Source organism: Eleutherodactylus coqui, chromosome 11 (assembly GCF_035609145.1).
Source record: "Eleutherodactylus coqui strain aEleCoq1 chromosome 11, aEleCoq1.hap1, whole genome shotgun sequence".
NCBI lineage: Eukaryota > Metazoa > Chordata > Amphibia > Anura > Eleutherodactylidae > Eleutherodactylus > Eleutherodactylus coqui.
Genome location: NC_089847.1, coordinates 56,913,181 through 56,938,825, shown reverse-complemented (window position 1 = coordinate 56,938,825; position 25,645 = coordinate 56,913,181). Strand labels below are relative to the sequence as shown.

The following is a 25,645-nucleotide window of genomic DNA, read 5'->3' as shown; positions in this document are numbered from 1 at the left end:
TGCTGCATAGGATCTGTTCACACTTAATTTGCCATCTCTGTGACAAATAGCAAAACTTAGAACCACTCCTCAAAATCATCCTACATTTAAAAATTCTTCTCCTGGATCATCATTGCCATCTTTCTGGTTTTCCACAGTTTTCCACAGTTTTGCTCATGGGCGCTGTGGCTTAGTTGGTTAAAGCGCCTGTCTAGTAAACAGGAGATCCTGAGTTCAACTCTCAGCAGTGCCTTGTTCTCTTATTCTGCTCAATAATCAGCACTTTTTTCCAAAAGGGAGATGTTCACTAGCCAATGACATTAAAGATGCTCGTCCCACATCCCTAGAATACTCCACCCGAGTGGCAAAGAGTCAGCTCTGGTTTAGTTTTAACAAGTAGATGGTTGCAACGTTTTGCAAAATGTAGGATGGCATAAGGCACGATAAATTAGAGGTGCCGATTCACTATTGCCTGACTGATACGCTACATAATGCCTGTAAATATGTTTAGAGACTTCAATAGCATCCTTCTTGAACGGTGATGGTAAATTTTCTTCCTCGGGGCATTGCTTGCGCTGAGCATAGAGAATTTTCCAAAAAGAAATCATACGACGAGGATGGGATTGGAACCCATGCGTGCAGAGCACAATGGATTAGCAGTCCATCGCCTTAACCACTCGGCCACGCCGTCAACAAAAGTACTTTTACCGAACCCACATTTGGAAAACAGTCGTGATGATTCTTAGGCTTCATTTTCTTTCCACATGCAACAGCGCCGTACATCAGACATTGGCTCAGCAGGTCTTGTTTTACATCCAACGTGATGACCCATGCTAATGGCATAAATACTAAACATTCAGTCCTCTCTGCTTCTCATTTATGTTGGCATTTCCCTAGCATTCCCTAAATCTGTCAATTCTGCCTTCTATCTAACTTTTAAAGTAAAACAGGCCACAATTCATGCAAGGCAAATGCATGGATTACATACCTATGGAGAAATTATCCATGTCTTTTCCAAAAAGGATCGTCCCAAGCCGATTTCATTTAGAATTGTCACGATGCAAAATGACAGAGAACTGCATGCTGCTGCCAAGTATGTGATGGGACTCGACTTCCTTGCTGTTCTATAGTGGTAGCCACCTGAAACTACATGCTGCATAGGATCTGTTCACACTTAATTTGCCATCTCTGTGACAAATAGCAAAACTTAGAACCACTCCTCAAAATCATCCTACATTTAAAAATTCTTCTCCTGGATCATCCTTGCCATCTTTCTGGTTTTCCACAGTTTTGCTCATGGGCGCTGTGGCTTAGTTGGTTAAAGCGCCTGTCTAGTAAACAGGAGATCCTGAGTTCAACTCTCAGCAGTGCCTTGTTCTCTTATTCTGCTCAATAATCAGCACTTTTTTCCAAAAGGGAGATGTTCACTAGCCAATGACATTAAAGATGCTCGTCCCACATCCCTAGAATACTCCACCCGAGTGGCAAAGAGTCAGCTCTGGTTTAGTTTTAACAAGTAGATGGTTGCAACGTTTTGCAAAATGTAGGATGGCATAAGGCACGATAAATTAGAGGTGCCGATTCACTATTGCCTGACTGATACGCTACATAATGCCTGTAAATATGTTTAGAGACTTCAATAGCATCCTTCTTGAACGGTGATGGTAAATTTTCTTCCTCGGGGCATTGCTTGCGCTGAGCATAGAGAATTTTCCAAAAAGAAATCATACGACGAGAATGGGATTCGAACCCATGCGTGCAGAGCACAATGGATTAGCAGTCCATGGCCTTAACCACTCGGCCACCCCGTCAACAAAAGTACTTTTACCGAACCCACATTTGGAAAACAGTCGTGATGATTCTTAGGCTTCATTTTCTTTCCACATGCAACAGCGCCGTACATCAGACATTGGCTCAGCAGGTCTTGTTTTACATCCAACGTGATGACCCATGCTAATGGCATAAATACTAAACATTCAGTCCTCTCTGCTTCTCATTTATGTTGGCATTTCCCTAGCATTCCCTAAATCTGTCAATTCTGCCTTCTATCTAACTTTTAAAGTAAAACAGGCCACAATTCATGCAAGGCAAATGCATGGATTACATACCTATGGAGAAATTATCCATGTCTTTTCCAAAAAGGATCGTCCCAAGCCGATTTCATTTAGAATTGTCACGATGCAAAATGACAGAGAACTGCATGCTGCTGCCAAGTATGTGATGGGACTCGACTTCCTTGCTGTTCTATAGTGGTAGCCACCTGAAACTACATGCTGCATAGGATCTGTTCACACTTAATTTGCCATCTCTGTGACAAATAGCAAAACTTAGAACCACTCCTCAAAATCATCCTACATTTAAAAATTCTTCTCCTGGATCATCCTTGCCATCTTTCTGGTTTTCCACAGTTTTGCTCATGGGCGCTGTGGCTTAGTTGGTTAAAGCGCCTGTCTAGTAAACAGGAGATCCTGAGTTCAACTCTCAGCAGTGCCTTGTTCTCTTATTCTGCTCAATAATCAGCACTTTTTTCCAAAAGGGAGATGTTCACTAGCCAATGACATTAAAGATGCTCGTCCCACATCCCTAGAATACTCCACCCGAGTGGCAAAGAGTCAGCTCTGGTTTAGTTTTAACAAGTAGATGGTTGCAACGTTTTGCAAAATGTAGGATGGCATAAGGCACGATAAATTAGAGGTGCCGATTCACTATTGCCTGACTGATACGCTACATAATGCCTGTAAATATGTTTAGAGACTTCAATAGCATCCTTCTTGAACGGTGATGGTAAATTTTCTTCCTCGGGGCATTGCTTGCGCTGAGCATAGAGAATTTTCCAAAAAGAAATCATACGACGAGAATGGGATTCGAACCCATGCGTGCAGAGCACAATGGATTAGCAGTCCATCGCCTTAACCACTCGGCCACCCCGTCAACAAAAGTACTTTTACCGAACCCACATTTGGAAAGCAGTCGTGATGATTCTTAGGCTTCATTTTCTTTCCACATGCAACAGCGCCGTACATCAGACATTGGCTCAGCAGGTCTTGTTTTACATCCAACGTGATGACCCATGCTAATGGCATAAATACTAAACATTCAGTCCTCTCTGCTTCTCATTTATGTTGGCATTTCCCTAGCATTCCCTAAATCTGTCAATTCTGCCTTCTATCTAACTTTTAAAGTAAAACAGGCCACAATTCATGCAAGGCAAATGCATGGATTACATACCTATGGAGAAATTATCCATGTCTTTTCCAAAAAGGATCGTCCCAAGCCGATTTCATTTAGAATTGTCACGATGCAAAATGACAGAGAACTGCATGCTGCTGCCAAGTATGTGATGGGACTCGACTTCCTTGCTGTTCTATAGTGGTAGCCACCTGAAACTACATGCTGCATAGGATCTGTTCACACTTAATTTGCCATCTCTGTGACAAATAGCAAAACTTAGAACCACTCCTCAAAATCATCCTACATTTAAAAATTCTTCTCCTGGATCATCCTTGCCATCTTTCTGGTTTTCCACAGTTTTGCTCATGGGCGCTGTGGCTTAGTTGGTTAAAGCGCCTGTCTAGTAAACAGGAGATCCTGAGTTCAACTCTCAGCAGTGCCTTGTTCTCTTATTCTGCTCAATAATCAGCACTTTTTTCCAAAAGGGAGATGTTCACTAGCCAATGACATTAAAGATGCTCGTCCCACATCCCTAGAATACTCCACCCGAGTGGCAAAGAGTCAGCTCTGGTTTAGTTTTAACAAGTAGATGGTTGCAACGTTTTGCAAAATGTAGGATGGCATAAGGCACGATAAATTAGAGGTGCCGATTCACTATTGCCTGACTGATACGCTACATAATGCCTGTAAATATGTTTAGAGACTTCAATAGCATCCTTCTTGAACGGTGATGGTAAATTTTCTTCCTCGGGGCATTGCTTGCGCTGAGCATAGAGAATTTTCCAAAAAGAAATCATACGACGAGAATGGGATTCGAACCCATGCGTGCAGAGCACAATGGATTAGCAGTCCATCGCCTTAACCACTCGGCCACCCCGTCAACAAAAGTACTTTTACCGAACCCACATTTGGAAAACAGTCGTGATGATTCTTAGGCTTCATTTTCTTTCCACATGCAACAGCGCCGTACATCAGACATTGGCTCAGCAGGTCTTGTTTTACATCCAACGTGATGACCCATGCTAATGGCATAAATACTAAACATTCAGTCCTCTCTGCTTCTCATTTATGTTGGCATTTCCCTAGCATTCCCTAAATCTGTCAATTCTGCCTTCTATCTAACTTTTAAAGTAAAACAGGCCACAATTCATGCAAGGCAAATGCATGGATTACATACCTATGGACAAATTATCCATGTCTTTTCCAAAAAGGATCGTCCCAAGCCGATTTCATTTAGAATTGTCACGATGCAAAATGACAGAGAACTGCATGCTGCTGCCAAGTATGTGATGGGACTCGACTTCCTTGCTGTTCTATAGTGGTAGCCACCTGAAACTACATGCTGCATAGGATCTGTTCACACTTAATTTGCCATCTCTGTGACAAATAGCAAAACTTAGAACCACTCCTCAAAATCATCCTACATTTAAAAATTCTTCTCCTGGATCATCCTTGCCATCTTTCTGGTTTTCCACAGTTTTGCTCATGGGCGCTGTGGCTTAGTTGGTTAAAGCGCCTGTCTAGTAAACAGGAGATCCTGAGTTCAACTCTCAGCAGTGCCTTGTTCTCTTATTCTGCTCAATAATCAGCACTTTTTTCCAAAAGGGAGATGTTCACTAGCCAATGACATTAAAGATGCTCGTCCCACATCCCTAGAATACTCCACCCGAGTGGCAAAGAGTCAGCTCTGGTTTAGTTTTAACAAGTAGATGGTTGCAATGTTTTGCAAAATGTAGGATGGCATAAGGCACGATAAATTAGAGGTGCCGATTCACTATTGCCTGACTGATACGCTACATAATGCCTGTAAATATGTTTAGAGACTTCAATAGCATCATTCTTGAACGGTGATGGTAAATTTTCTTCCTCGGGACATTGCTTGCGCTGAGCATAGAGAATTTTCCAAAAAGAAATCATACGACGAGAATGGGATTCGAACCCATGCGTGCAGAGCACAATGGATTAGCAGTCCATCGCCTTAACCACTCGGCCACCCCGTCAACAAAAGTACTTTTACCGAACCCACATTTGGAAAACAGTCGTGATGATTCTTAGGCTTCATTTTCTTTCCACATGCAACAGCGCCGTACATCAGACATTGGCTCAGCAGGTCTTGTTTTACATCCAACGTGATGACCCATGCTAATGGCATAAATACTAAACATTCAGTCCTCTCTGCTTCTCATTTATGTTGGCATTTCCCTAGCATTCCCTAAATCTGTCAATTCTGCCTTCTATCTAACTTTTAAAGTAAAACAGGCCACAATTCATGCAAGGCAAATGCATGGATTACATACCTATGGACAAATTATCCATGTCTTTTCCAAAAAGGATCGTCCCAAGCCGATTTCATTTAGAATTGTCACGATGCAAAATGACAGAGAACTGCATGCTGCTGCCAAGTATGTGATGGGACTCGACTTCCTTGCTGTTCTATAGTGGTAGCCACCTGAAACTACATGCTGCATAGGATCTGTTCACACTTAATTTGCCATCTCTGTGACAAATAGCAAAACTTAGAACCACTCCTCAAAATCATCCTACATTTAAAAATTCTTCTCCTGGATCATCCTTGCCATCTTTCTGGTTTTCCACAGTTTTGCTCATGGGCGCTGTGGCTTAGTTGGTTAAAGCGCCTGTCTAGTAAACAGGAGATCCTGAGTTCAACTCTCAGCAGTGCCTTGTTCTCTTATTCTGCTCAATAATCAGCACTTTTTTCAAAAAGGGAGATGTTCACTAGCCAATGACATTAAAGATGCTCGTCCCACATCCCTAGAATACTCCACCCGAGTGGCAAAGAGTCAGCTCTGGTTTAGTTTTAACAAGTAGATGGTTGCAACGTTTTGCAAAATGTAGGATGGCATAAGGCACGATAAATTAGAGGTGCCGATTCACTATTGCCTGACTGATACGCTACATAATGCCTGTAAATATGTTTAGAGACTTCAATAGCATCCTTCTTGAACGGTGATGGTAAATTTTCTTCCTCGGGGCATTGCTTGCGCTGAGCATAGAGAATTTTCCAAAAAAAAAATCATACGACGAGAATGGGATTCGAACCCATGCGTGCAGAGCACAATGGATTAGCAGTCCATCGCCTTAACCACTCGGCCACCCCGTCAACAAAAGTACTTTTACCGAACCCACATTTGGAAAACAGTCGTGATGATTCTTAGGCTTCATTTTCTTTCCACATGCAACAGCGCCGTACATCAGACATTGGCTCAGCAGGTCTTGTTTTACATCCAACGTGATGACCCATGCTAATGGCATAAATACTAAACATTCAGTCCTCTCTGCTTCTCATTTATGTTGGCATTTCCCTAGCATTCCCTAAATCTGTCAATTCTGCCTTCTATCTAACTTTTAAAGTAAAACAGGCCACAATTCATGCAAGGCAAATGCATGGATTACATACCTATGGAGAAATTATCCATGTCTTTTCCAAAAAGGGTCGTCCCAAGCCGATTTCATTTAGAATTGTCACGATGCAAAATGACAGAGAACTGCATGCTGCTGCCAAGTATGTGATGGGACTCGACTTCCTTGCTGTTCTATAGTGGTAGCCACCTGAAACTACATGCTGCATAGGATCTGTTCACACTTAATTTGCCATCTCTGTGACAAATAGCAAAACTTAGAACCACTCCTCAAAATCATCCTACATTTAAAAATTCTTCTCCTGGATCATCCTTGCCATCTTTCTGGTTTTCCACAGTTTTGCTCATGGGCGCTGTGGCTTAGTTGGTTAAAGCGCCTGTCTAGTAAACAGGAGATCCTGAGTTCAACTCTCAGCAGTGCCTTGTTCTCTTATTCTGCTCAATAATCAGCACTTTTTTCCAAAAGGGAGATGTTCACTAGCCAATGACATTAAAGATGCTCGTCCCACATCCCTAGAATACTCCACCCGAGTGGCAAAGAGTCAGCTCTGGTTTAGTTTTAACAAGTAGATGGTTGCAATGTTTTGCAAAATGTAGGATGGCATAAGGCACGATAAATTAGAGGTGCCGATTCACTATTGCCTGACTGATACGCTACATAATGCCTGTAAATATGTTTAGAGACTTCAATAGCATCCTTCTTGAACGGTGATGGTAAATTTTCTTCCTCGGGGCATTGCTTGCGCTGAGCATAGAGAATTTTCCAAAAAGAAATCATACGACGAGAATGGGATTCGAACCCATGCGTGCAGAGCACAATGGATTAGCAGTCCATCGCCTTAACCACTCGGCCACCCCGTCAACAAAAGTACTTTTACCGAACCCACATTTGGAAAACAGTCGTGATGATTCTTAGGCTTCATTTTCTTTCCACATGCAACAGCGCCGTACATCAGACATTGGCTCAGCAGGTCTTGTTTTACATCCAACGTGATGACCCATGCTAATGGCATAAATACTAAACATTCAGTCCTCTCTGCTTCTCATTTATGTTGGCATTTCCCTAGCATTCCCTAAATCTGTCAATTCTGCCTTCTATCTAACTTTTAAAGTAAAACAGGCCACAATTCATGCAAGGCAAATGCATGGATTACATACCTATGGACAAATTATCCATGTCTTTTCCAAAAAGGATCGTCCCAAGCCGATTTCATTTAGAATTGTCACGATGCAAAATGACAGAGAACTGCATGCTGCTGCCAAGTATGTGATGGGACTCGACTTCCTTGCTGTTCTATAGTGGTAGCCACCTGAAACTACATGCTGCATAGGATCTGTTCACACTTAATTTGCCATCTCTGTGACAAATAGCAAAACTTAGAACCACTCCTCAAAATCATCCTACATTTAAAAGTTCTTCTCCTGGATCATCCTTGCCATCTTTCTGGTTTTCCACAGTTTTGCTCTTGGGCGCTGTGGCTTAGTTGGTTAAAGCGCCTGTCTAGTAAACAGGAGATCCTGAGTTCAACTCTCAGCAGTGCCTTGTTCTCTTATTCTGCTCAATAATCAGCACTTTTTTCCAAAAGGGAGATGTTCACTAGCCAATGACATTAAAGATGCTCGTCCCACATCCCTAGAATACTCCACCTGAGTGGCAAAGAGTCAGCTCTGGTTTAGTTTTAACAAGTAGATGGTTGCAACGTTTTGCAAAATGTAGGATGGCATAAGGCACGATAAATTAGAGGTGCCGATTCACTATTGCCTGACTGATACGCTACATAATGCCTGTAAATATGTTTAGAGACTTCAATAGCATCCTTCTTGAACGGTGATGGTAAATTTTCTTCCTCGGGGCATTGCTTGCGCTGAGCATAGAGAATTTTCCAAAAAGAAATCATACGACGAGAATGGGATTCGAACCCATGCGTGCAGAGCACAATGGATTAGCAGTCCATCGCCTTAACCACTCGGCCACCCCGTCAACAAAAGTACTTTTACCGAACCCACATTTGGAAAACAGTCGTGATGATTCTTAGGCTTCATTTTCTTTCCACATGCAACAGCGCCGTACATCAGACATTGGCTTAGCAGGTCTTGTTTTACATCCAACGTGATGACCCATGCTAATGGCATAAATACTAAACATTCAGTCCTCTCTGCTTCTCATTTATGTTGGCATTTCCCTAGCATTCCCTAAATCTGTCAATTCTGCCTTCTATCTAACTTTTAAAGTAAAACAGGCCACAATTCATGCAAGGCAAATGCATGGATTACATACCTATGGAGAAATTATCCATGTCTTTTCCAAAAAGGATCGTCCCAAGCCGATTTCATTTAGAATTGTCACGATGCAAAATGACAGAGAACTGCATGCTGCTGCCAAGTATGTGATGGGACTCGACTTCCTTGCTGTTCTATAGTGGTAGCCACCTGAAACTACATGCTGCATAGGATCTGTTCACACTTAATTTGCCATCTCTGTGACAAATAGCAAAACTTAGAACCACTCCTCAAAATCATCCTACATTTAAAAATTCTTCTCCTGGATCATCCTTGCCATCTTTCTGGTTTTCCACAGTTTTGCTCATGGGCGCTGTGGCTTAGTTGGTTAAAGCGCCTGTCTAGTAAACAGGAGATCCTGAGTTCAACTCTCAGCAGTGCCTTGTTCTCTTATTCTGCTCAATAATCAGCACTTTTTTCCAAAAGGGAGATGTTCACTAGCCAATGACATTAAAGATGCTCGTCCCACATCCCTAGAATACTCCACCCGAGTGGCAAAGAGTCAGCTCTGGTTTAGTTTTAACAAGTAGATGGTTGCAACGTTTTGCAAAATGTAGGCTGGCATAAGGCACGATAAATTAGAGGTGCCGATTCACTATTGCCTGACTGATACGCTACATAATGCCTGTAAATATGTTTAGAGACTTCAATAGCATCCTTCTTGAACGGTGATGGTAAATTTTCTTCCTCGGGGCATTGCTTGCGCTGAGCATAGAGAATTTTCCAAAAAAAAAATCATACGACGAGAATGGGATTCGAACCCATGCGTGCAGAGCACAATGGATTAGCAGTCCATCGCCTTAACCACTCGGCCACCCCGTCAACAAAAGTACTTTTACCGAACCCACATTTGGAAAACAGTCGTGATGATTCTTAGGCTTCATTTTCTTTCCACATGCAACAGCGCCGTACATCAGACATTGGCTCAGCAGGTCTTGTTTTACATCCAACGTGATGACCCATGCTAATGGCATAAATACTAAACATTCAGTCCTCTCTGCTTCTCATTTATGTTGGCATTTCCCTAGCATTCCCTAAATCTGTCAATTCTGCCTTCTATCTAACTTTTAAAGTAAAACAGGCCACAATTCATGCAAGGCAAATGCATGGATTACATACCTATGGAGAAATTATCCATGTCTTTTCCAAAAAGGGTCGTCCCAAGCCGATTTCATTTAGAATTGTCACGATGCAAAATGACAGAGAACTGCATGCTGCTGCCAAGTATGTGATGGGACTCGACTTCCTTGCTGTTCTATAGTGGTAGCCACCTGAAACTACATGCTGCATAGGATCTGTTCACACTTAATTTGCCATCTCTGTGACAAATAGCAAAACTTAGAACCACTCCTCAAAATCATCCTACATTTAAAAATTCTTCTCCTGGATCATCCTTGCCATCTTTCTGGTTTTCCACAGTTTTGCTCATGGGCGCTGTGGCTTAGTTGGTTAAAGCGCCTGTCTAGTAAACAGGAGATCCTGAGTTCAACTCTCAGCAGTGCCTTGTTCTCTTATTCTGCTCAATAATCAGCACTTTTTTCCAAAAGGGAGATGTTCACTAGCCAATGACATTAAAGATGCTCGTCCCACATCCCTAGAATACTCCACCCGAGTGGCAAAGAGTCAGCTCTGGTTTAGTTTTAACAAGTAGATGGTTGCAACGTTTTGCAAAATGTAGGATGGCATAAGGCACGATAAATTAGAGGTGCCGATTCACTATTGCCTGACTGATACGCTACATAATGCCTGTAAATATGTTTAGAGACTTCAATAGCATCCTTCTTGAACGGTGATGGTAAATTTTCTTCCTCGGGGCATTGCTTGCGCTGAGCATAGAGAATTTTCCAAAAAGAAATCATACAACGAGGATGGGATTCGAACCCATGCGTGCAGAGCACAATAGATTAGCAGTCCATCGCCTTAACCACTCGGCCACCCCATCAACAAAAGTGCTTTTACCGAACCCACATTTGGAAAACAGTCGTGATGATTCTTAGGCTTCATTTTCTTTCCACATGCAACAGCGCCGTACATCAGACATTGGTTCAGCAGGTCTTGTTTTACATCCAACGTGATGACCCATGCTAATGGCATAAATACTAAACATTCAGTCCTCTCTGCTTCTCATTTATGTTGGCATTTCCCTAGCATTCCCTAAATCTGTCAATTCTGCCTTCTATCTAACTTTTAAAGTAAAACAGGCCACAATTCATGCAAGGCAAATGCATGGATTACATACCTATGGACAAATTATCCATGTCTTTTCCAAAAAGGATCGTCCCAAGCCGATTTCATTTAGAATTGTCACGATGCAAAATGACAGAGAACTGCATGCTGCTGCCAAGGTTGTGATGGGACTCGACTTCCTTGCTGTTCTATAGTGGTAGCCACCTGAAACTACATGCTGCATAGGATCTGTTCACACTTAATTTGCCATCTCTGTGACAAATAGCAAAACTTAGAACCACTCCTCAAAATCATCCTACATTTAAAAATTCTTCTCCTGGATCATCCTTGCCATCTTTCTGGTTTTCCACAGTTTTGCTCATGGGCGCTGTGGCTTAGTTGGTTAAAGCGCCTGTCTAGTAAACAGGAGATCCTGAGTTCAACTCTCAGCAGTGCCTTGTTCTCTTATTCTGCTCAATAATCAGCACTTTTTTCCAAAAGGGAGATGTTCACTAGCCAATGACATTAAAGATGCTCGTCCCACATCCCTAGAATACTCCACCCGAGTGGCAAAGAGTCAGCTCTGGTTTAGTTTTAACAAGTAGATGGTTGCAATGTTTTGCAAAATGTAGGATGGCATAAGGCACGATAAATTAGAGGTGCCGATTCACTATTGCCTGACTGATACGCTACATAATGCCTGTAAATATGTTTAGAGACTTCAATAGCATCCTTCTTGAACGGTGATGGTAAATTTTCTTCCTCGGGGCATTGCTTGCGCTGAGCATAGAGAATTTTCCAAAAAGAAATCATACGACGAGAATGGGATTCGAACCCATGCGTGCAGAGCACAATGGATTAGCAGTCCATCGCCTTAACCACTCGGCCACCCCGTCAACAAAAGTACTTTTACCGAACCCACATTTGGAAAACAGTCGTGATGATTCTTAGGCTTCATTTTCTTTCCACATGCAACAGCGCCGTACATCAGACATTGGCTCAGCAGGTCTTGTTTTACATCCAACGTGATGACCCATGCTAATGGCATAAATACTAAACATTCAGTCCTCTCTGCTTCTCATTTATGTTGGCATTTCCCTAGCATTCCCTAAATCTGTCAATTCTGCCTTCTATCTAACTTTTAAAGTAAAACAGGCCACAATTCATGCAAGGCAAATGCATGGATTACATACCTATGGACAAATTATCCATGTCTTTTCCAAAAAGGATCGTCCCAAGCCGATTTCATTTAGAATTGTCACGATGCAAAATGACAGAGAACTGCATGCTGCTGCCAAGGTTGTGATGGGACTCGACTTCCTTGCTGTTCTATAGTGGTAGCCACCTGAAACTACATGCTGCATAGGATCTGTTCACACTTAATTTGCCATCTCTGTGACAAATAGCAAAACTTAGAACCACTCCTCAAAATCATCCTACATTTAAAAATTCTTCTCCTGGATCATCCTTGCCATCTTTCTGGTTTTCCACAGTTTTGCTCATGGGCGCTGTGGCTTAGTTGGTTAAAGCGCCTGTCTAGTAAACAGGAGATCCTGAGTTCAACTCTCAGCAGTGCCTTGTTCTCTTATTCTGCTCAATAATCAGCACTTTTTTCCAAAAGGGAGATGTTCACTAGCCAATGACATTAAAGATGCTCGTCCCACATCCCTAGAATACTCCACCCGAGTGGCAAAGAGTCAGCTCTGGTTTAGTTTTAACAAGTAGATGGTTGCAACGTTTTGCAAAATGTAGGATGGCATAAGGCACGATAAATTAGAGGTGCCGATTCACTATTGCCTGACTGATACGCTACATAATGCCTGTAAATATGTTTAGAGACTTCAATAGCATCCTTCTTGAACGGTGATGGTAAATTTTCTTCCTCGGGGCATTGCTTGCGCTGAGCATAGAGAATTTTCCAAAAAGAAATCATACAACGAGGATGGGATTCGAACCCATGCGTGCAGAGCACAATAGATTAGCAGTCCATCGCCTTAACCACTCGGCCACCCCGTCAACAAAAGTGCCTTTACCGAACCCACATTTGGAAAACAGTCGTGATGATTCTTAGGCTTCATTTTCTTTCCACATGCAACAGCGCCGTACATCAGACATTGGTTCAGCAGGTCTTGTTTTACATCCAACGTGATGACCCATGCTAATGGCATAAATACTAAACATTCAGTCCTCTCTGCTTCTCATTTATGTTGGCATTTCCCTAGCATTCCCTAAATCTGTCAATTCTGCCTTCTATCTAACTTTTAAAGTAAAACAGGCCACAATTCATGCAAGGCAAATGCATGGATTACATACCTATGGAGAAATTATCCATGTCTTTTCCAAAAAGGATCGTCCCAAGCCGATTTCATTTAGAATTGTCACGATGCAAAATGACAGAGAACTGCATGCTGCTGCCAAGGTTGTGATGGGACTCGACTTCCTTGCTGTTCTATAGTGGTAGCCACCTGAAACTACATGCTGCATAGGATCTGTTCACACTTAATTTGCCATCTCTGTGACAAATAGCAAAACTTAGAACCACTCCTCAAAATCATCCTACATTTAAAAATTCTTCTCCTGGATCATCCTTGCCATCTTTCTGGTTTTCCACAGTTTTGCTCATGGGCGCTGTGGCTTAGTTGGTTAAAGCGCCTGTCTAGTAAACAGGAGATCCTGAGTTCAACTCTCAGCAGTGCCTTGTTCTCTTATTCTGCTCAATAATCAGCACTTTTTTCCAAAAGGGAGATGTTCACTAGCCAATGACATTAAAGATGCTCGTCCCACATCCCTAGAATACTCCACCCGAGTGGCAAAGAGTCAGCTCTGGTTTAGTTTTAACAAGTAGATGGTTGCAATGTTTTGCAAAATGTAGGATGGCATAAGGCACGATAAATTAGAGGTGCCGATTCACTATTGCCTGACTGATACGCTACATAATGCCTGTAAATATGTTTAGAGACTTCAATAGCATCCTTCTTGAACGGTGATGGTAAATTTTCTTCCTCGGGGCATTGCTTGCGCTGAGCATAGAGAATTTTCCAAAAAGAAATCATACGACGAGAATGGGATTCGAACCCATGCGTGCAGAGCACAATGGATTAGCAGTCCATCGCCTTAACCACTCGGCCACCCCGTCAACAAAAGTACTTTTACCGAACCCACATTTGGAAAACAGTCGTGATGATTCTTAGGCTTCATTTTCTTTCCACATGCAACAGCGCCGTACATCAGACATTGGCTCAGCAGGTCTTGTTTTACATCCAACGTGATGACCCATGCTAATGGCATAAATACTAAACATTCAGTCCTCTCTGCTTCTCATTTATGTTGGCATTTCCCTAGCATTCCCTAAATCTGTCAATTCTGCCTTCTATCTAACTTTTAAAGTAAAACAGGCCACAATTCATGCAAGGCAAATGCATGGATTACATACCTATGGACAAATTATCCATGTCTTTTCCAAAAAGGATCGTCCCAAGCCGATTTCATTTAGAATTGTCACGATGCAAAATGACAGAGAACTGCATGCTGCTGCCAAGTATGTGATGGGACTCGACTTCCTTGCTGTTCTATAGTGGTAGCCACCTGAAACTACATGCTGCATAGGATCTGTTCACACTTAATTTGCCATCTCTGTGACAAATAGCAAAACTTAGAACCACTCCTCAAAATCATCCTACATTTAAAAGTTCTTCTCCTGGATCATCCTTGCCATCTTTCTGATTTTCCACAGTTTTGCTCTTGTGCGCTGTGGCTTAGTTGGTTAAAGCGCCTGTCTAGTAAACAGGAGATCCTGAGTTCAACTCTCAGCAGTGCCTTGTTCTCTTATTCTGCTCAATAATCAGCACTTTTTTCCAAAAGGGAGATGTTCACTAGCCAATGACATTAAAGATGCTCGTCCCACATCCCTAGAATACTCCACCTGAGTGGCAAAGAGTCAGCTCTGGTTTAGTTTTAACAAGTAGATGGTTGCAACGTTTTGCAAAATGTAGGATGGCATAAGGCACGATAAATTAGAGGTGCCGATTCACTATTGCCTGACTGATACGCTACATAATGCCTGTAAATATGTTTAGAGACTTCAATAGCATCCTTCTTGAACGGTGATGGTAAATTTTCTTCCTCGGGGCATTGCTTGCGCTGAGCATAGAGAATTTTCCAAAAAGAAATCATACGACGAGAATGGGATTCGAACCCATGCGTGCAGAGCACAATGGATTAGCAGTCCATCGCCTTAACCACTCGGCCACCCCGTCAACAAAAGTACTTTTACCGAACCCACATTTGGAAAACAGTCGTGATGATTCTTAGGCTTCATTTTCTTTCCACATGCAACAGCGCCGTACATCAGACATTGGCTCAGCAGGTCTTGTTTTACATCCAACGTGATGACCCATGCTAATGGCATAAATACTAAACATTCAGTCCTCTCTGCTTCTCATTTATGTTGGCATTTCCCTAGCATTCCCTAAATCTGTCAATTCTGCCTTCTATCTAACTTTTAAAGTAAAACAGGCCACAATTCATGCAAGGCAAATGCATGGATTACATACCTATGGACAAATTATCCATGTCTTTTCCAAAAAGGATCGTCCCAAGCCGATTTCATTTAGAATTGTCACGATGCAAAATGACAGAGAACTGCATGCTGCTGCCAAGTATGTGATGGGACTCGACCTCCTTGCTGTTCTATAGTGGTAGCCACCTGAAACTACATGCTGCATAGGATCTGTTCACACTTAATTTGCCATCTCTGTGACAAATAGCAAAACTTAGAACCACTCCTCAAAATCATCCTACATTTAAAAATTCTTCTCCTGGATCATCCTTGCCATCTTTCTGGTTTTCCACAGTTTTGCTCATGGGCGCTGTGGCTTAGTTGGTTAAAGCGCCTGTCTAGTAAACAGGAGATCCTGAGTTCAACTCTCAGCAGTGCCTTGTTCTCTTATTCTGCTCAATAATCAGCACTTTTTTCCAAAAGGGAGATGTTCACTAGCCAATGACATTAAAGATGCTCGTCCCACATCCCTAGAATACTCCACCCGAGTGGCAAAGAGTCAGCTCTGGTTTAGTTTTAACAAGTAGATGGTTGCAATGTTTTGCAAAATGTAGGATGGCATAAGGCACGATAAATTAGAGGTGCCGATTCACTATTGCCTGACTGATACGCTACATAATGCCTGTAAATATGTTTAGAGACTTCAATAGCATCCTTCTTGAACGGTGATGGTAAATTTTCTTCCTCGGGGCATTGCTTGCGCTGAGCATAGAGAATTTTCCAAAAAGAAATCATACGACGAGAATGGGATTCGAACCCATGCGTGCAGAGCACAATGGATTAGCAGTCCATCGCCTTAACCACTCGGCCACCCCGTCAACAAAAGTACTTTTACCGAACCCACATTTGGAAAACAGTCGTGATGATTCTTAGGCTTCATTTTCTTTCCACATGCAACAGCGCCGTACATCTGACATTGGCTCAGCAGGTCTTGTTTTACATCCAACGTGATGACCCATGCTAATGGCATAAATACTAAACATTCAGTCCTCTCTGCTTCTCATTTATGTTGGCATTTCCCTAGCATTCCCTAAATCTGTCAATTCTGCCTTCTATCTAACTTTTAAAGTAAAACAGGCCACAATTCATGCAAGGCAAATGCATGGATTACATACCTATGGAGAAATTATCCATGTCTTTTCCAAAAAGGGTCGTCCCAAGCCGATTTCATTTAGAATTGTCACGATGCAAAATGACAGAGAACTGCATGCTGCTGCCAAGTATGTGATGGGACTCGACTTCCTTGCTGTTCTATAGTGGTAGCCACCTGAAACTACATGCTGCATAGGATCTGTTCACACTTAATTTGCCATCTCTGTGACAAATAGCAAAACTTAGAACCACTCCTCAAAATCATCCTACATTTAAAAATTCTTCTCCTGGATCATCCTTGCCATCTTTCTGGTTTTCCACAGTTTTGCTCATGGGCGCTGTGGCTTAGTTGGTTAAAGCGCCTGTCTAGTAAATAGGAGATCCTGAGTTCAACTCTCAGCAGTGCCTTGTTCTCTTATTCTGCTCAATAATCAGCATTTTTTTCCAAAAGGGAGATGTTCACTAGCCAATGACATTAAAGATGCTCGTCCCACATCCCTAGAATACTCCACCCGAGTGGCAAAGAGTCAGCTCTGGTTTAGTTTTAACAAGTAGATGGTTGCAACGTTTTGCAAAATGTAGGATGGCATAAGGCACGATAAATTAGAGGTGCCGATTCACTATTGCCTGACTGATACGCTACATAATGCCTGTAAATATGTTTAGAGACTTCAATAGCATCCTTCTTGAACGGTGATGGTAAATTTTCTTCCTCGGGGCATTGCTTGCGCTGAGCATAGAGAATTTTCCAAAAAGAATTCATACAACGAGGATGGGATTCGAACCCATGCGTGCAGAGCACAATAGATTAGCAGTCCATCGCCTTAACCACTCGGCCACCCCATCAACAAAAGTGCCTTTACCGAACCCACATTTGGAAAACAGTCGTGATGATTCTTAGGCTTCATTTTCTTTCCACATGCAACAGCGCCGTACATCAGACATTGGTTCAGCAGGTCTTGTTTTACATCCAACGTGATGACCCATGCTAATGGCATAAATACTAAACATTCAGTCCTCTCTGCTTCTCATTTATGTTGGCATTTCCCTAGCATTCCCTAAATCTGTCAATTCTGCCTTCTATCTAACTTTTAAAGTAAAACAGGCCACAATTCATGCAAGGCAAATGCATGGATTACATACCTATGGACAAATTATCCATGTCTTTTCCAAAAAGGATCGTCCCAAGCCGATTTCATTTAGAATTGTCACGATGCAAAATGACAGAGAACTGCATGCTGCTGCCAAGTATGTGATGGGACTCGACTTCCTTGCTGTTCTATAGTGGTAGCCACCTGAAACTACATGCTGCATAGGATCTGTTCACACTTAATTTGCCATCTCTGTGACAAATAGCAAAACTTAGAACCACTCCTCAAAATCATCCTACATTTAAAAATTCTTCTCCTGGATCATCCTTGCCATCTTTCTGGTTTTCCACAGTTTTGCTCATGGGCGCTGTGGCTTAGTTGGTTAAAGCGCCTGTCTAGTAAACAGGAGATCCTGAGTTCAACTCTCAGCAGTGCCTTGTTCTCTTATTCTGCTCAATAATCAGCACTTTTTTCCAAAAGGGAGATGTTCACTAGCCAATGACATTAAAGATGCTCGTCCCACATCCCTAGAATACTCCACCCGAGTGGCAAAGAGTCAGCTCTGGTTTAGTTTTAACAAGTAGATGGTTGCAATGTTTTGCAAAATGTAGGATGGCATAAGGCACGATAAATTAGAGGTGCCGATTCACTATTGCCTGACTGATACGCTACATAATGCCTGTAAATATGTTTAGAGACTTCAATAGCATCCTTCTTGAACGGTGATGGTAAATTTTCTTCCTCGGGGCATTGCTTGCGCTGAGCATAGAGAATTTTCCAAAAAGAAATCATACGACGAGGATGGGATTCAAACCCATGCGTGCAGAGCACAATAGATTAGCAGTCCATCGCCTTAACCACTCGGCCACCCCGTCAACAAAAGTGCCTTTACCGAACCCACATTTGGAAAACAGTCGTGATGATTCTTAGGCTTCATTTTCTTTCCACATGCAACAGCGCCGTACATCAGACATTGGCTCAGCAGGTCTTGTTTTACATCCAACGTGATGACCCATGCTAATGGCATAAATACTAAACATTCAGTCCTCTCTGCTTCTCATTTATGTTGGCATTTCCCTAGCATTCCCTAAATCTGTCAATTCTGCCTTCTATCTAACTTTTAAAGTAAAACAGGCCACAATTCATGCAAGGCAAATGCATGGATTACATACCTATGGAGAAATTATCCATGTCTTTTCCAAAAAGGATCGTCCCAAGCCGATTTCATTTAGAATTGTCACGATGCAAAATGACAGAGAACTGCATGCTGCTGCCAAGTATGTGATGGGACTCGACTTCCTTGCTGTTCTATAGTGGTAGCCACCTGAAACTACATGCTGCATAGGATCTGTTCACACTTAATTTGCCATCTCTGTGACAAATAGCAAAACTTAGAACCACTCCTCAAAATCATCCTACATTTAAAAATTCTTCTCCTGGATCATCCTTGCCATCTTTCTGGTTTTCCACAGTTTTGCTCATGGGCGCTGTGGCTTAGTTGGTTAAAGCGCCTGTCTAGTAAACAGGAGATCCTGAGTTCAACTCTCAGCAGTGCCTTGTTCTCTTATTCTGCTCAATAATCAGCACTTTTTTCCAAAAGGGAGATGTTCACTAGCCAATGACATTAAAGATGCTCGTCCCACATCCCTAGAATACTCCACCCGAGTGGCAAAGAGTCAGCTCTGGTTTAGTTTTAACAAGTAGATGGTTGCAATGTTTTGCAAAATGTAGGATGGCATAAGGCACGATAAATTAGAGGTGCCGATTCACTATTGCCTGACTGATACGCTACATAATGCCTGTAAATATGTTTAGAGACTTCAATAGCATCCTTCTTGAACGGTGATGGTAAATTTTCTTCCTCGGGGCATTGCTTGCGCTGAGCATAGAGAATTTTCCAAAAAGAAATCATACGACGAGGATGGGATTCGAACCCATGCGTGCAGAGCACAATGGATTAGCAGTCCATCGCCTTAACCACTCGGCCACCCCGTCAACAAAAGTACTTTTACCGAACCCACATTTGGAAAACAGTCGTGATGATTCTTAGGCTTCATTTTCTTTCCACATGCAACAGCGCCGTACATCAGACATTGGCTCAGCAGGTCTTGTTTTACATCCAACGTGATGACCCATGCTAATGGCATAAATACTAAACATTCAGTCCTCTCTGCTTCTCATTTATGTTGGCATTTCCCTAGCATTCCCTAAATCTGTCAATTCTGCCTTCTATCTAACTTTTAAAGTAAAACAGGCCACAATTCATGCAAGGCAAATGCATGGATTACATACCTATGGAGAAATTATCCATGTCTTTTCCAAAAAGGATCGTCCCAAGCCGATTTCATTTAGAATTGTCACGATGCAAAATGACAGAGAACTGCATGCTGCTGCCAAGTATGTGATGGGACTCGACTTCCTTGCTGTTCTATAGTGGTAGCCACCTGAAACTACATGCTGCATAGGATCTGTTCACACTTAATTTGCCATCTCTGTGACAAATAGCAAAACTTAGAACCACTCCTCAAAATCATCCTACATTTAAAAATTCTTCTCCTGGATCATCCTTGCCATCTTTCTGGTTTTCCACAGTTTTGCTCATGGGCGCTGTGGCTTAGTTGGTTAAAGCGCCTGTCTAGTAAACAGGAGATCCTGAGTTCAACTCTCAGCAGTGCCTTGTTCTCTTATTCTGCTCAATAATCAGCACTTTTTTCCAAAAGGGAGATGTTCACTAGCCAATGACATTAAAGATGCTCGTCCCACATCCCTAGAATACTCCACCCGAGTGGCAAAGAGTCAGCTCTGGTTTAGTTTTAACAAGTAGATGGTTGCAACGTTTTGCAAAATGTAGGATGGCATAAGGCACGATAAATTAGAGGTGCCGATTCACTATTGCCTGACTGATACGCTACATAATGCCTGTAAATATGTTTAGAGACTTCAATAGCATCCTTCTTGAACGGTGATGGTAAATTTTCTTCCTCGGGGCATTGCTTGCGCTGAGCATAGAGAATTTTCCAAAAGGAAAACATATGACGAGGATGGGATTCGAACCCATGCGTGCAGAGCACAATGGATTAGCAGTCCATCGCCTTAACCACTCGGCCACCCCGTCAACAAAAGTACCTTTACCGAACCCACATTTGGAAAACAGTCGTGATGATTCTTAGGCTTCATTTTCTTTCCACATGCAACAGCGCCGTACATCAGACATTGGTTCAGCAGGTCTTGTTTTACATCCAACGTGATGACCCATGCTAATGGCATAAATACTAAACATTCAGTCCTCTCTGCTTCTCATTTATGTTGGCATTTCCCTAGCATTCCCTAAATCTGTCAATTCTGCCTTCTATCTAACTTTTAAAGTAAAACAGGCCACAATTCATGCAAGGCAAATGCATGGATTACATACCTATGGACAAATTATCCATGTCTTTTCCAAAAAGGATCGTCCCAAGCCGATTTCATTTAGAATTGTCACGATGCAAAATGACAGAGAACTGCATGCTGCTGCCAAGTATGTGATGGGACTCGACTTCCTTGCTGTTCTATAGTGGTAGCCACCTGAAACTACATGCTGCATAGGATCTGTTCACACTTAATTTGCCATCTCTGTGACAAATAGCAAAACTTAGAACCACTCCTCAAAATCATCCTACATTTAAAAATTCTTCTCCTGGATCATCCTTGCCATCTTTCTGGTTTTCCACAGTTTTGCTCATGGGCGCTGTGGCTTAGTTGGTTAAAGCGCCTGTCTAGTAAACAGGAGATCCTGAGTTCAACTCTCAGCAGTGTCTTGTTCTCTTATTCTGCTCAATAATCAGCACTTTTTTCCAAAAGGGAGATGTTCACTAGCCAATGACATTAAAGATGCTCGTCCCACATCCCTAGAATACTCCACCCGAGTGGCAAAGAGTCAGCTCTGGTTTAGTTTTAACAAGTAGATGGTTGCAATGTTTTGCAAAATGTAGGATGGCATAAGGCACGATAAATTAGAGGTGCCGATTCACTATTGCCTGACTGATACGCTACATAATGCCTGTAAATATGTTTAGAGACTTCAATAGCATCCTTCTTGAACGGTGATGGTAAATTTTCTTCCTCGGGGCATTGCTTGCGCTGAGCATAGAGAATTTTCCAAAAAGAAATCATACGACGAGGATGGGATTCAAACCCATGCGTGCAGAGCACAATAGATTAACAGTCCATCGCCTTAACCACTCGGCCACCCCGTCAACAAAAGTGCCTTTATCGAACCCACATTTGGAAAACAGTCGTGATGATTCTTAGGCTTCATTTTCTTTCCACATGCAACAGCGCCGTACATCAGACATTGGCTCAGCAGGTCTTGTTTTACATCCAACGTGATGACCCATGCTAATGGCATAAATACTAAACATCCAGTCCTCTCTGCTTCTCATTTATGTTGGCATTTCCCTAGCATTCCCTAAATCTGTCAATTCTGCCTTCTATCTAACTTTGAAAGTAAAACAGGCCACAATTCAAATGCATGGATTACATACCTATGGAGAAATTATCCATGTCTTTTCCAAAAAGGATCGTCCCAAGCCGATTTCATTTAGAATTGTCACGATGCAAAATGACAGAGAACTGCATGCTGCTGCCAAGTATGTGATGGGACTCGACTTCCTTGCTGTTCTATAGTGGTAGCCACCTGAAACTACATGCTGCATAGGATCTGTTCACACTTAATTTGCCATCTCTGTGACAAATAGCAAAACTTAGAACCACTCCTCAAAATCATCCTACATTTAAAAATTCTTCTCCTGGATCATCCTTGCCATCTTTCTGGTTTTCCACAGTTTTGCTCATGGGCGCTGTGGCTTAGTTGGTTAAAGCGCCTGTCTAGTAAACAGGAGATCCTGAGTTCAACTCTCAGCAGTGCCTTGTTCTCTTATTCTGCTCAATAATCAGCACTTTTTTCCAAAAGGGAGATGTTCACTAGCCAATGACATTAAAGATGCTCGTCCCACATCCCTAGAATACTCCACCCGAGTGGCAAAGAGTCAGCTCTGGTTTAGTTTTAACAAGTAGATGGTTGCAATGTTTTGCAAAATGTAGGATGGCATAAGGCACGATAAATTAGAGGTGCCGATTCACTATTGCCTGACTGATACGCTACATAATGCCTGTAAATATGTTTAGAGACTTCAATAGCATCCTTCTTGAACGGTGATGGTAAATTTTCTTCCTCGGGGCATTGCTTGCGCTGAGCATAGAGAATTTTCCAAAAAGAAATCATACGACGAGAATGGGATTCGAACCCATGCGTGCAGAGCACAATGGATTAGCAGTCCATCGCCTTAACCACTCGGCCACCCCGTCAACAAAAGTACTTTTACCGAACCCACATTTGGAAAACAGTCGTGATGATTCTTAGGCTTCATTTTCTTTCCACATGCAACAGCGCCGTACATCAGACATTGGCTCAGCAGGTCTTGTTTTACATCCAACGTGATGACCCATGCTAATGGCATAAATACTAAACATCCAGTCCTCTCTGCTTCTCATTTATGTTGGCATTTCCCTAGCATTCCCTAAATCTGTCAATTCTGCCTTCTATCTAACTTTTAAAGTAAAACAGGCCACAATTCATGCAAGGCAAATGCATGGATTACATACCTATGGACAAATTATCCATGTCTTTTCCAAAAAGGATCGTCCCAAGCCGATTTCATTTAGAATTGTCACGATGCAAAATGACAGAGAACTGCATGCTGCTGCCAAGTATGTGATGGGACTCGACTTCCTTGCTGTTCTATAGTGGTAGCCACCTGAAACTACATGCTGCATAGGATCTGTTCACACTTAATTTGCCATCTCTGTGACAAATAGCAAAACTTAGAACCACTCCTCAAAATCATCCTACATTTAAAAATTCTTCTCCTGGATCATCCTTGCCATCTTTCTGGTTTTCCACAGTTTTGCTCATGGGCGCTGTGGCTTAGTTGGTTAAAGCGCCTGTCTAGTAAACAGGAGATCCTGAGTTCAACTCTCAGCAGTGCCTTGTTCTCTTATTCTGCTCAATAATCAGCACTTTTTTCCAAAAGGGAGATGTTCACTAGCCAATGACATTAAAGATGCTCGTCCCACATCCCTAGAATACTCCACCCGAGTGGCAAAGAGTCAGCTCTGGTTTAGTTTTAACAAGTAGATGGTTGCAATGTTTTGCAAAATGTAGGATGGCATAAGGCACGATAAATTAGAGGTGCCGATTCACTATTGCCTGACTGATACGCTACATAATGCCTGTAAATATGTTTAGAGACTTCAATAGCATCCTTCTTGAACGGTGATGGTAAATTTTCTTCCTCGGGGCATTGCTTGCGCTGAGCATAGAGAATTTTCCAAAAAGAAATCATACGACGAGAATGGGATTCGAACCCATGCGTGCAGAGCACAATGGATTAGCAGTCCATCGCCTTAACCACTCGGCCACCCCGTCAACAAAAGTACTTTTACCGAACCCACATTTGGAAAACAGTCGTGATGATTCTTAGGCTTCATTTTCTTTCCACATGCAACAGCGCCGTACATCAGACATTGGCTCAGCAGGTCTTGTTTTACATCCAACGTGATGACCCATGCTAATGGCATACATACTAAACATTCAGTCCTCTCTGCTTCTCATTTATGTTGGCATTTCCCTAGCATTCCCTAAATCTGTCAATTCTGCCTTCTATCTAACTTTTAAAGTAAAACAGGCCACAATTCAAATGCATGGATTACATACCTATGGAGAAATTATCCATGTCTTTTCCAAAAAGGATCGTCCCAAGCCGATTTCATTTAGAATTGTCACGATGCAAAATGACAGAGAACTGCATGCTGCTGCCAAGTATGTGATGGGACTCGACTTCCTTGCTGTTCTATAGTGGTAGCCACCTGAAACTACATGCTGCATAGGATCTGTTCACACTTAATTTGCCATCTCTGTGACAAATAGCAAAACTTAGAACCACTCCTCAAAATCATCCTACATTTAAAAATTCTTCTCCTGGATCATCCTTGCCATCTTTCTGGTTTTCCACAGTTTTGCTCATGGGCGCTGTGGCTTAGTTGGTTAAAGCGCCTGTCTAGTAAACAGGAGATCCTGAGTTCAACTCTCAGCAGTGCCTTGTTCTCTTATTCTGCTCAATAATCAGCACTTTTTTCCAAAAGGGAGATGTTCACTAGCCAATGACATTAAAGATGCTCGTCCCACATCCCTAGAATACTCCACCCGAGTGGCAAAGAGTCAGCTCTGGTTTAGTTTTAACAAGTAGATGGTTGCAATGTTTTGCAAAATGTAGGATGGCATAAGGCACGATAAATTAGAGGTGCCGATTCACTATTGCCTGACTGATACGCTACATAATGCCTGTAAATATGTTTAGAGACTTCAATAGCATCCTTCTTGAACGGTGATGGTAAATTTTCTTCCTCGGGGCATTGCTTGCGCTGAGCATAGAGAATTTTCCAAAAAGAAATCATACGACGAGAATGGGATTCGAACCCATGCGTGCAGAGCACAATTGATTAGCAGTCCATCGCCTTAACCACTCGGCCACCCCGTCAACAAAAGTACTTTTACCGAACCCACATTTGGAAAACAGTCGTGATGATTCTTAGGCTTCATTTTCTTTCCACATGCAACAGCGCCGTACATCAGACATTGGCTCAGCAGGTCTTGTTTTACATCCAACGTGATGACCCATGCTAATGGCATAAATACTAAACATTCAGTCCTCTCTGCTTCTCATTTATGTTGGCATTTCCCTAGCATTCCCTAAATCTGTCAATTCTGCCTTCTATCTAACTTTTAAAGTAAAACAGGCCACAATTCATGCAAGGCAAATGCATGGATTACATACCTATGGAGAAATTATCCATGTCTTTTCCAAAAAGGATCGTCCCAAGCCGATTTC

The 25,645-nt window shown here is 42.3% G+C and overlaps 35 non-coding genes across 35 annotated transcripts; 20 read left to right on the top strand and 15 right to left on the bottom strand.

Annotated features, from left to right (window-relative positions):
* The first annotated feature begins 158 nt into the window (after positions 1-158).
* On the top strand, positions 159-232 carry TRNAT-AGU (transfer RNA threonine (anticodon AGU)). The gene has a single exon. It is a non-coding gene; the product is annotated as a tRNA-Thr (tRNA).
* A 1,046-nt stretch (positions 233-1,278) lies between these two features.
* Positions 1,279-1,352, top strand: TRNAT-AGU (transfer RNA threonine (anticodon AGU)). Its single transcript has one exon. It is a non-coding gene; the product is annotated as a tRNA-Thr (tRNA).
* A 1,046-nt stretch (positions 1,353-2,398) lies between these two features.
* Positions 2,399-2,472, top strand: TRNAT-AGU (transfer RNA threonine (anticodon AGU)). Its single transcript has one exon. It is a non-coding gene; the product is annotated as a tRNA-Thr (tRNA).
* A 356-nt stretch (positions 2,473-2,828) lies between these two features.
* On the bottom strand, positions 2,829-2,910 carry TRNAS-GCU (transfer RNA serine (anticodon GCU)). The gene has a single exon. It is a non-coding gene; the product is annotated as a tRNA-Ser (tRNA).
* Positions 2,911-3,518: 608 nt separating this feature from the next.
* Positions 3,519-3,592, top strand: TRNAT-AGU (transfer RNA threonine (anticodon AGU)). Its single transcript has one exon. It is a non-coding gene; the product is annotated as a tRNA-Thr (tRNA).
* A 356-nt stretch (positions 3,593-3,948) lies between these two features.
* TRNAS-GCU (transfer RNA serine (anticodon GCU)) lies at positions 3,949-4,030 on the bottom strand. Its single transcript has one exon. It is a non-coding gene; the product is annotated as a tRNA-Ser (tRNA).
* A 608-nt stretch (positions 4,031-4,638) lies between these two features.
* Positions 4,639-4,712, top strand: TRNAT-AGU (transfer RNA threonine (anticodon AGU)). The gene has a single exon. It is a non-coding gene; the product is annotated as a tRNA-Thr (tRNA).
* A 356-nt stretch (positions 4,713-5,068) lies between these two features.
* On the bottom strand, positions 5,069-5,150 carry TRNAS-GCU (transfer RNA serine (anticodon GCU)). Its single transcript has one exon. It is a non-coding gene; the product is annotated as a tRNA-Ser (tRNA).
* Positions 5,151-5,758: 608 nt separating this feature from the next.
* TRNAT-AGU (transfer RNA threonine (anticodon AGU)) lies at positions 5,759-5,832 on the top strand. The gene has a single exon. It is a non-coding gene; the product is annotated as a tRNA-Thr (tRNA).
* Positions 5,833-6,189: 357 nt separating this feature from the next.
* On the bottom strand, positions 6,190-6,271 carry TRNAS-GCU (transfer RNA serine (anticodon GCU)). The gene has a single exon. It is a non-coding gene; the product is annotated as a tRNA-Ser (tRNA).
* A 608-nt stretch (positions 6,272-6,879) lies between these two features.
* Positions 6,880-6,953, top strand: TRNAT-AGU (transfer RNA threonine (anticodon AGU)). Its single transcript has one exon. It is a non-coding gene; the product is annotated as a tRNA-Thr (tRNA).
* Positions 6,954-7,309: 356 nt separating this feature from the next.
* Positions 7,310-7,391, bottom strand: TRNAS-GCU (transfer RNA serine (anticodon GCU)). Its single transcript has one exon. It is a non-coding gene; the product is annotated as a tRNA-Ser (tRNA).
* Positions 7,392-7,999: 608 nt separating this feature from the next.
* On the top strand, positions 8,000-8,073 carry TRNAT-AGU (transfer RNA threonine (anticodon AGU)). Its single transcript has one exon. It is a non-coding gene; the product is annotated as a tRNA-Thr (tRNA).
* Positions 8,074-8,429: 356 nt separating this feature from the next.
* On the bottom strand, positions 8,430-8,511 carry TRNAS-GCU (transfer RNA serine (anticodon GCU)). The gene has a single exon. It is a non-coding gene; the product is annotated as a tRNA-Ser (tRNA).
* Positions 8,512-9,119: 608 nt separating this feature from the next.
* Positions 9,120-9,193, top strand: TRNAT-AGU (transfer RNA threonine (anticodon AGU)). The gene has a single exon. It is a non-coding gene; the product is annotated as a tRNA-Thr (tRNA).
* Positions 9,194-9,550: 357 nt separating this feature from the next.
* On the bottom strand, positions 9,551-9,632 carry TRNAS-GCU (transfer RNA serine (anticodon GCU)). Its single transcript has one exon. It is a non-coding gene; the product is annotated as a tRNA-Ser (tRNA).
* A 608-nt stretch (positions 9,633-10,240) lies between these two features.
* TRNAT-AGU (transfer RNA threonine (anticodon AGU)) lies at positions 10,241-10,314 on the top strand. The gene has a single exon. It is a non-coding gene; the product is annotated as a tRNA-Thr (tRNA).
* A 1,046-nt stretch (positions 10,315-11,360) lies between these two features.
* Positions 11,361-11,434, top strand: TRNAT-AGU (transfer RNA threonine (anticodon AGU)). Its single transcript has one exon. It is a non-coding gene; the product is annotated as a tRNA-Thr (tRNA).
* Positions 11,435-11,790: 356 nt separating this feature from the next.
* On the bottom strand, positions 11,791-11,872 carry TRNAS-GCU (transfer RNA serine (anticodon GCU)). Its single transcript has one exon. It is a non-coding gene; the product is annotated as a tRNA-Ser (tRNA).
* Positions 11,873-12,480: 608 nt separating this feature from the next.
* On the top strand, positions 12,481-12,554 carry TRNAT-AGU (transfer RNA threonine (anticodon AGU)). The gene has a single exon. It is a non-coding gene; the product is annotated as a tRNA-Thr (tRNA).
* A 1,046-nt stretch (positions 12,555-13,600) lies between these two features.
* TRNAT-AGU (transfer RNA threonine (anticodon AGU)) lies at positions 13,601-13,674 on the top strand. Its single transcript has one exon. It is a non-coding gene; the product is annotated as a tRNA-Thr (tRNA).
* Positions 13,675-14,030: 356 nt separating this feature from the next.
* Positions 14,031-14,112, bottom strand: TRNAS-GCU (transfer RNA serine (anticodon GCU)). Its single transcript has one exon. It is a non-coding gene; the product is annotated as a tRNA-Ser (tRNA).
* Positions 14,113-15,150: 1,038 nt separating this feature from the next.
* TRNAS-GCU (transfer RNA serine (anticodon GCU)) lies at positions 15,151-15,232 on the bottom strand. The gene has a single exon. It is a non-coding gene; the product is annotated as a tRNA-Ser (tRNA).
* Positions 15,233-15,840: 608 nt separating this feature from the next.
* TRNAT-AGU (transfer RNA threonine (anticodon AGU)) lies at positions 15,841-15,914 on the top strand. Its single transcript has one exon. It is a non-coding gene; the product is annotated as a tRNA-Thr (tRNA).
* Positions 15,915-16,270: 356 nt separating this feature from the next.
* TRNAS-GCU (transfer RNA serine (anticodon GCU)) lies at positions 16,271-16,352 on the bottom strand. Its single transcript has one exon. It is a non-coding gene; the product is annotated as a tRNA-Ser (tRNA).
* A 1,728-nt stretch (positions 16,353-18,080) lies between these two features.
* Positions 18,081-18,154, top strand: TRNAT-AGU (transfer RNA threonine (anticodon AGU)). The gene has a single exon. It is a non-coding gene; the product is annotated as a tRNA-Thr (tRNA).
* A 1,046-nt stretch (positions 18,155-19,200) lies between these two features.
* On the top strand, positions 19,201-19,274 carry TRNAT-AGU (transfer RNA threonine (anticodon AGU)). Its single transcript has one exon. It is a non-coding gene; the product is annotated as a tRNA-Thr (tRNA).
* Positions 19,275-19,630: 356 nt separating this feature from the next.
* TRNAS-GCU (transfer RNA serine (anticodon GCU)) lies at positions 19,631-19,712 on the bottom strand. Its single transcript has one exon. It is a non-coding gene; the product is annotated as a tRNA-Ser (tRNA).
* A 608-nt stretch (positions 19,713-20,320) lies between these two features.
* TRNAT-AGU (transfer RNA threonine (anticodon AGU)) lies at positions 20,321-20,394 on the top strand. The gene has a single exon. It is a non-coding gene; the product is annotated as a tRNA-Thr (tRNA).
* Positions 20,395-20,750: 356 nt separating this feature from the next.
* On the bottom strand, positions 20,751-20,832 carry TRNAS-GCU (transfer RNA serine (anticodon GCU)). The gene has a single exon. It is a non-coding gene; the product is annotated as a tRNA-Ser (tRNA).
* A 1,719-nt stretch (positions 20,833-22,551) lies between these two features.
* Positions 22,552-22,625, top strand: TRNAT-AGU (transfer RNA threonine (anticodon AGU)). Its single transcript has one exon. It is a non-coding gene; the product is annotated as a tRNA-Thr (tRNA).
* Positions 22,626-22,981: 356 nt separating this feature from the next.
* Positions 22,982-23,063, bottom strand: TRNAS-GCU (transfer RNA serine (anticodon GCU)). The gene has a single exon. It is a non-coding gene; the product is annotated as a tRNA-Ser (tRNA).
* A 608-nt stretch (positions 23,064-23,671) lies between these two features.
* TRNAT-AGU (transfer RNA threonine (anticodon AGU)) lies at positions 23,672-23,745 on the top strand. Its single transcript has one exon. It is a non-coding gene; the product is annotated as a tRNA-Thr (tRNA).
* A 356-nt stretch (positions 23,746-24,101) lies between these two features.
* On the bottom strand, positions 24,102-24,183 carry TRNAS-GCU (transfer RNA serine (anticodon GCU)). The gene has a single exon. It is a non-coding gene; the product is annotated as a tRNA-Ser (tRNA).
* A 599-nt stretch (positions 24,184-24,782) lies between these two features.
* Positions 24,783-24,856, top strand: TRNAT-AGU (transfer RNA threonine (anticodon AGU)). Its single transcript has one exon. It is a non-coding gene; the product is annotated as a tRNA-Thr (tRNA).
* Positions 24,857-25,645: the final 789 nt, after the last annotated feature.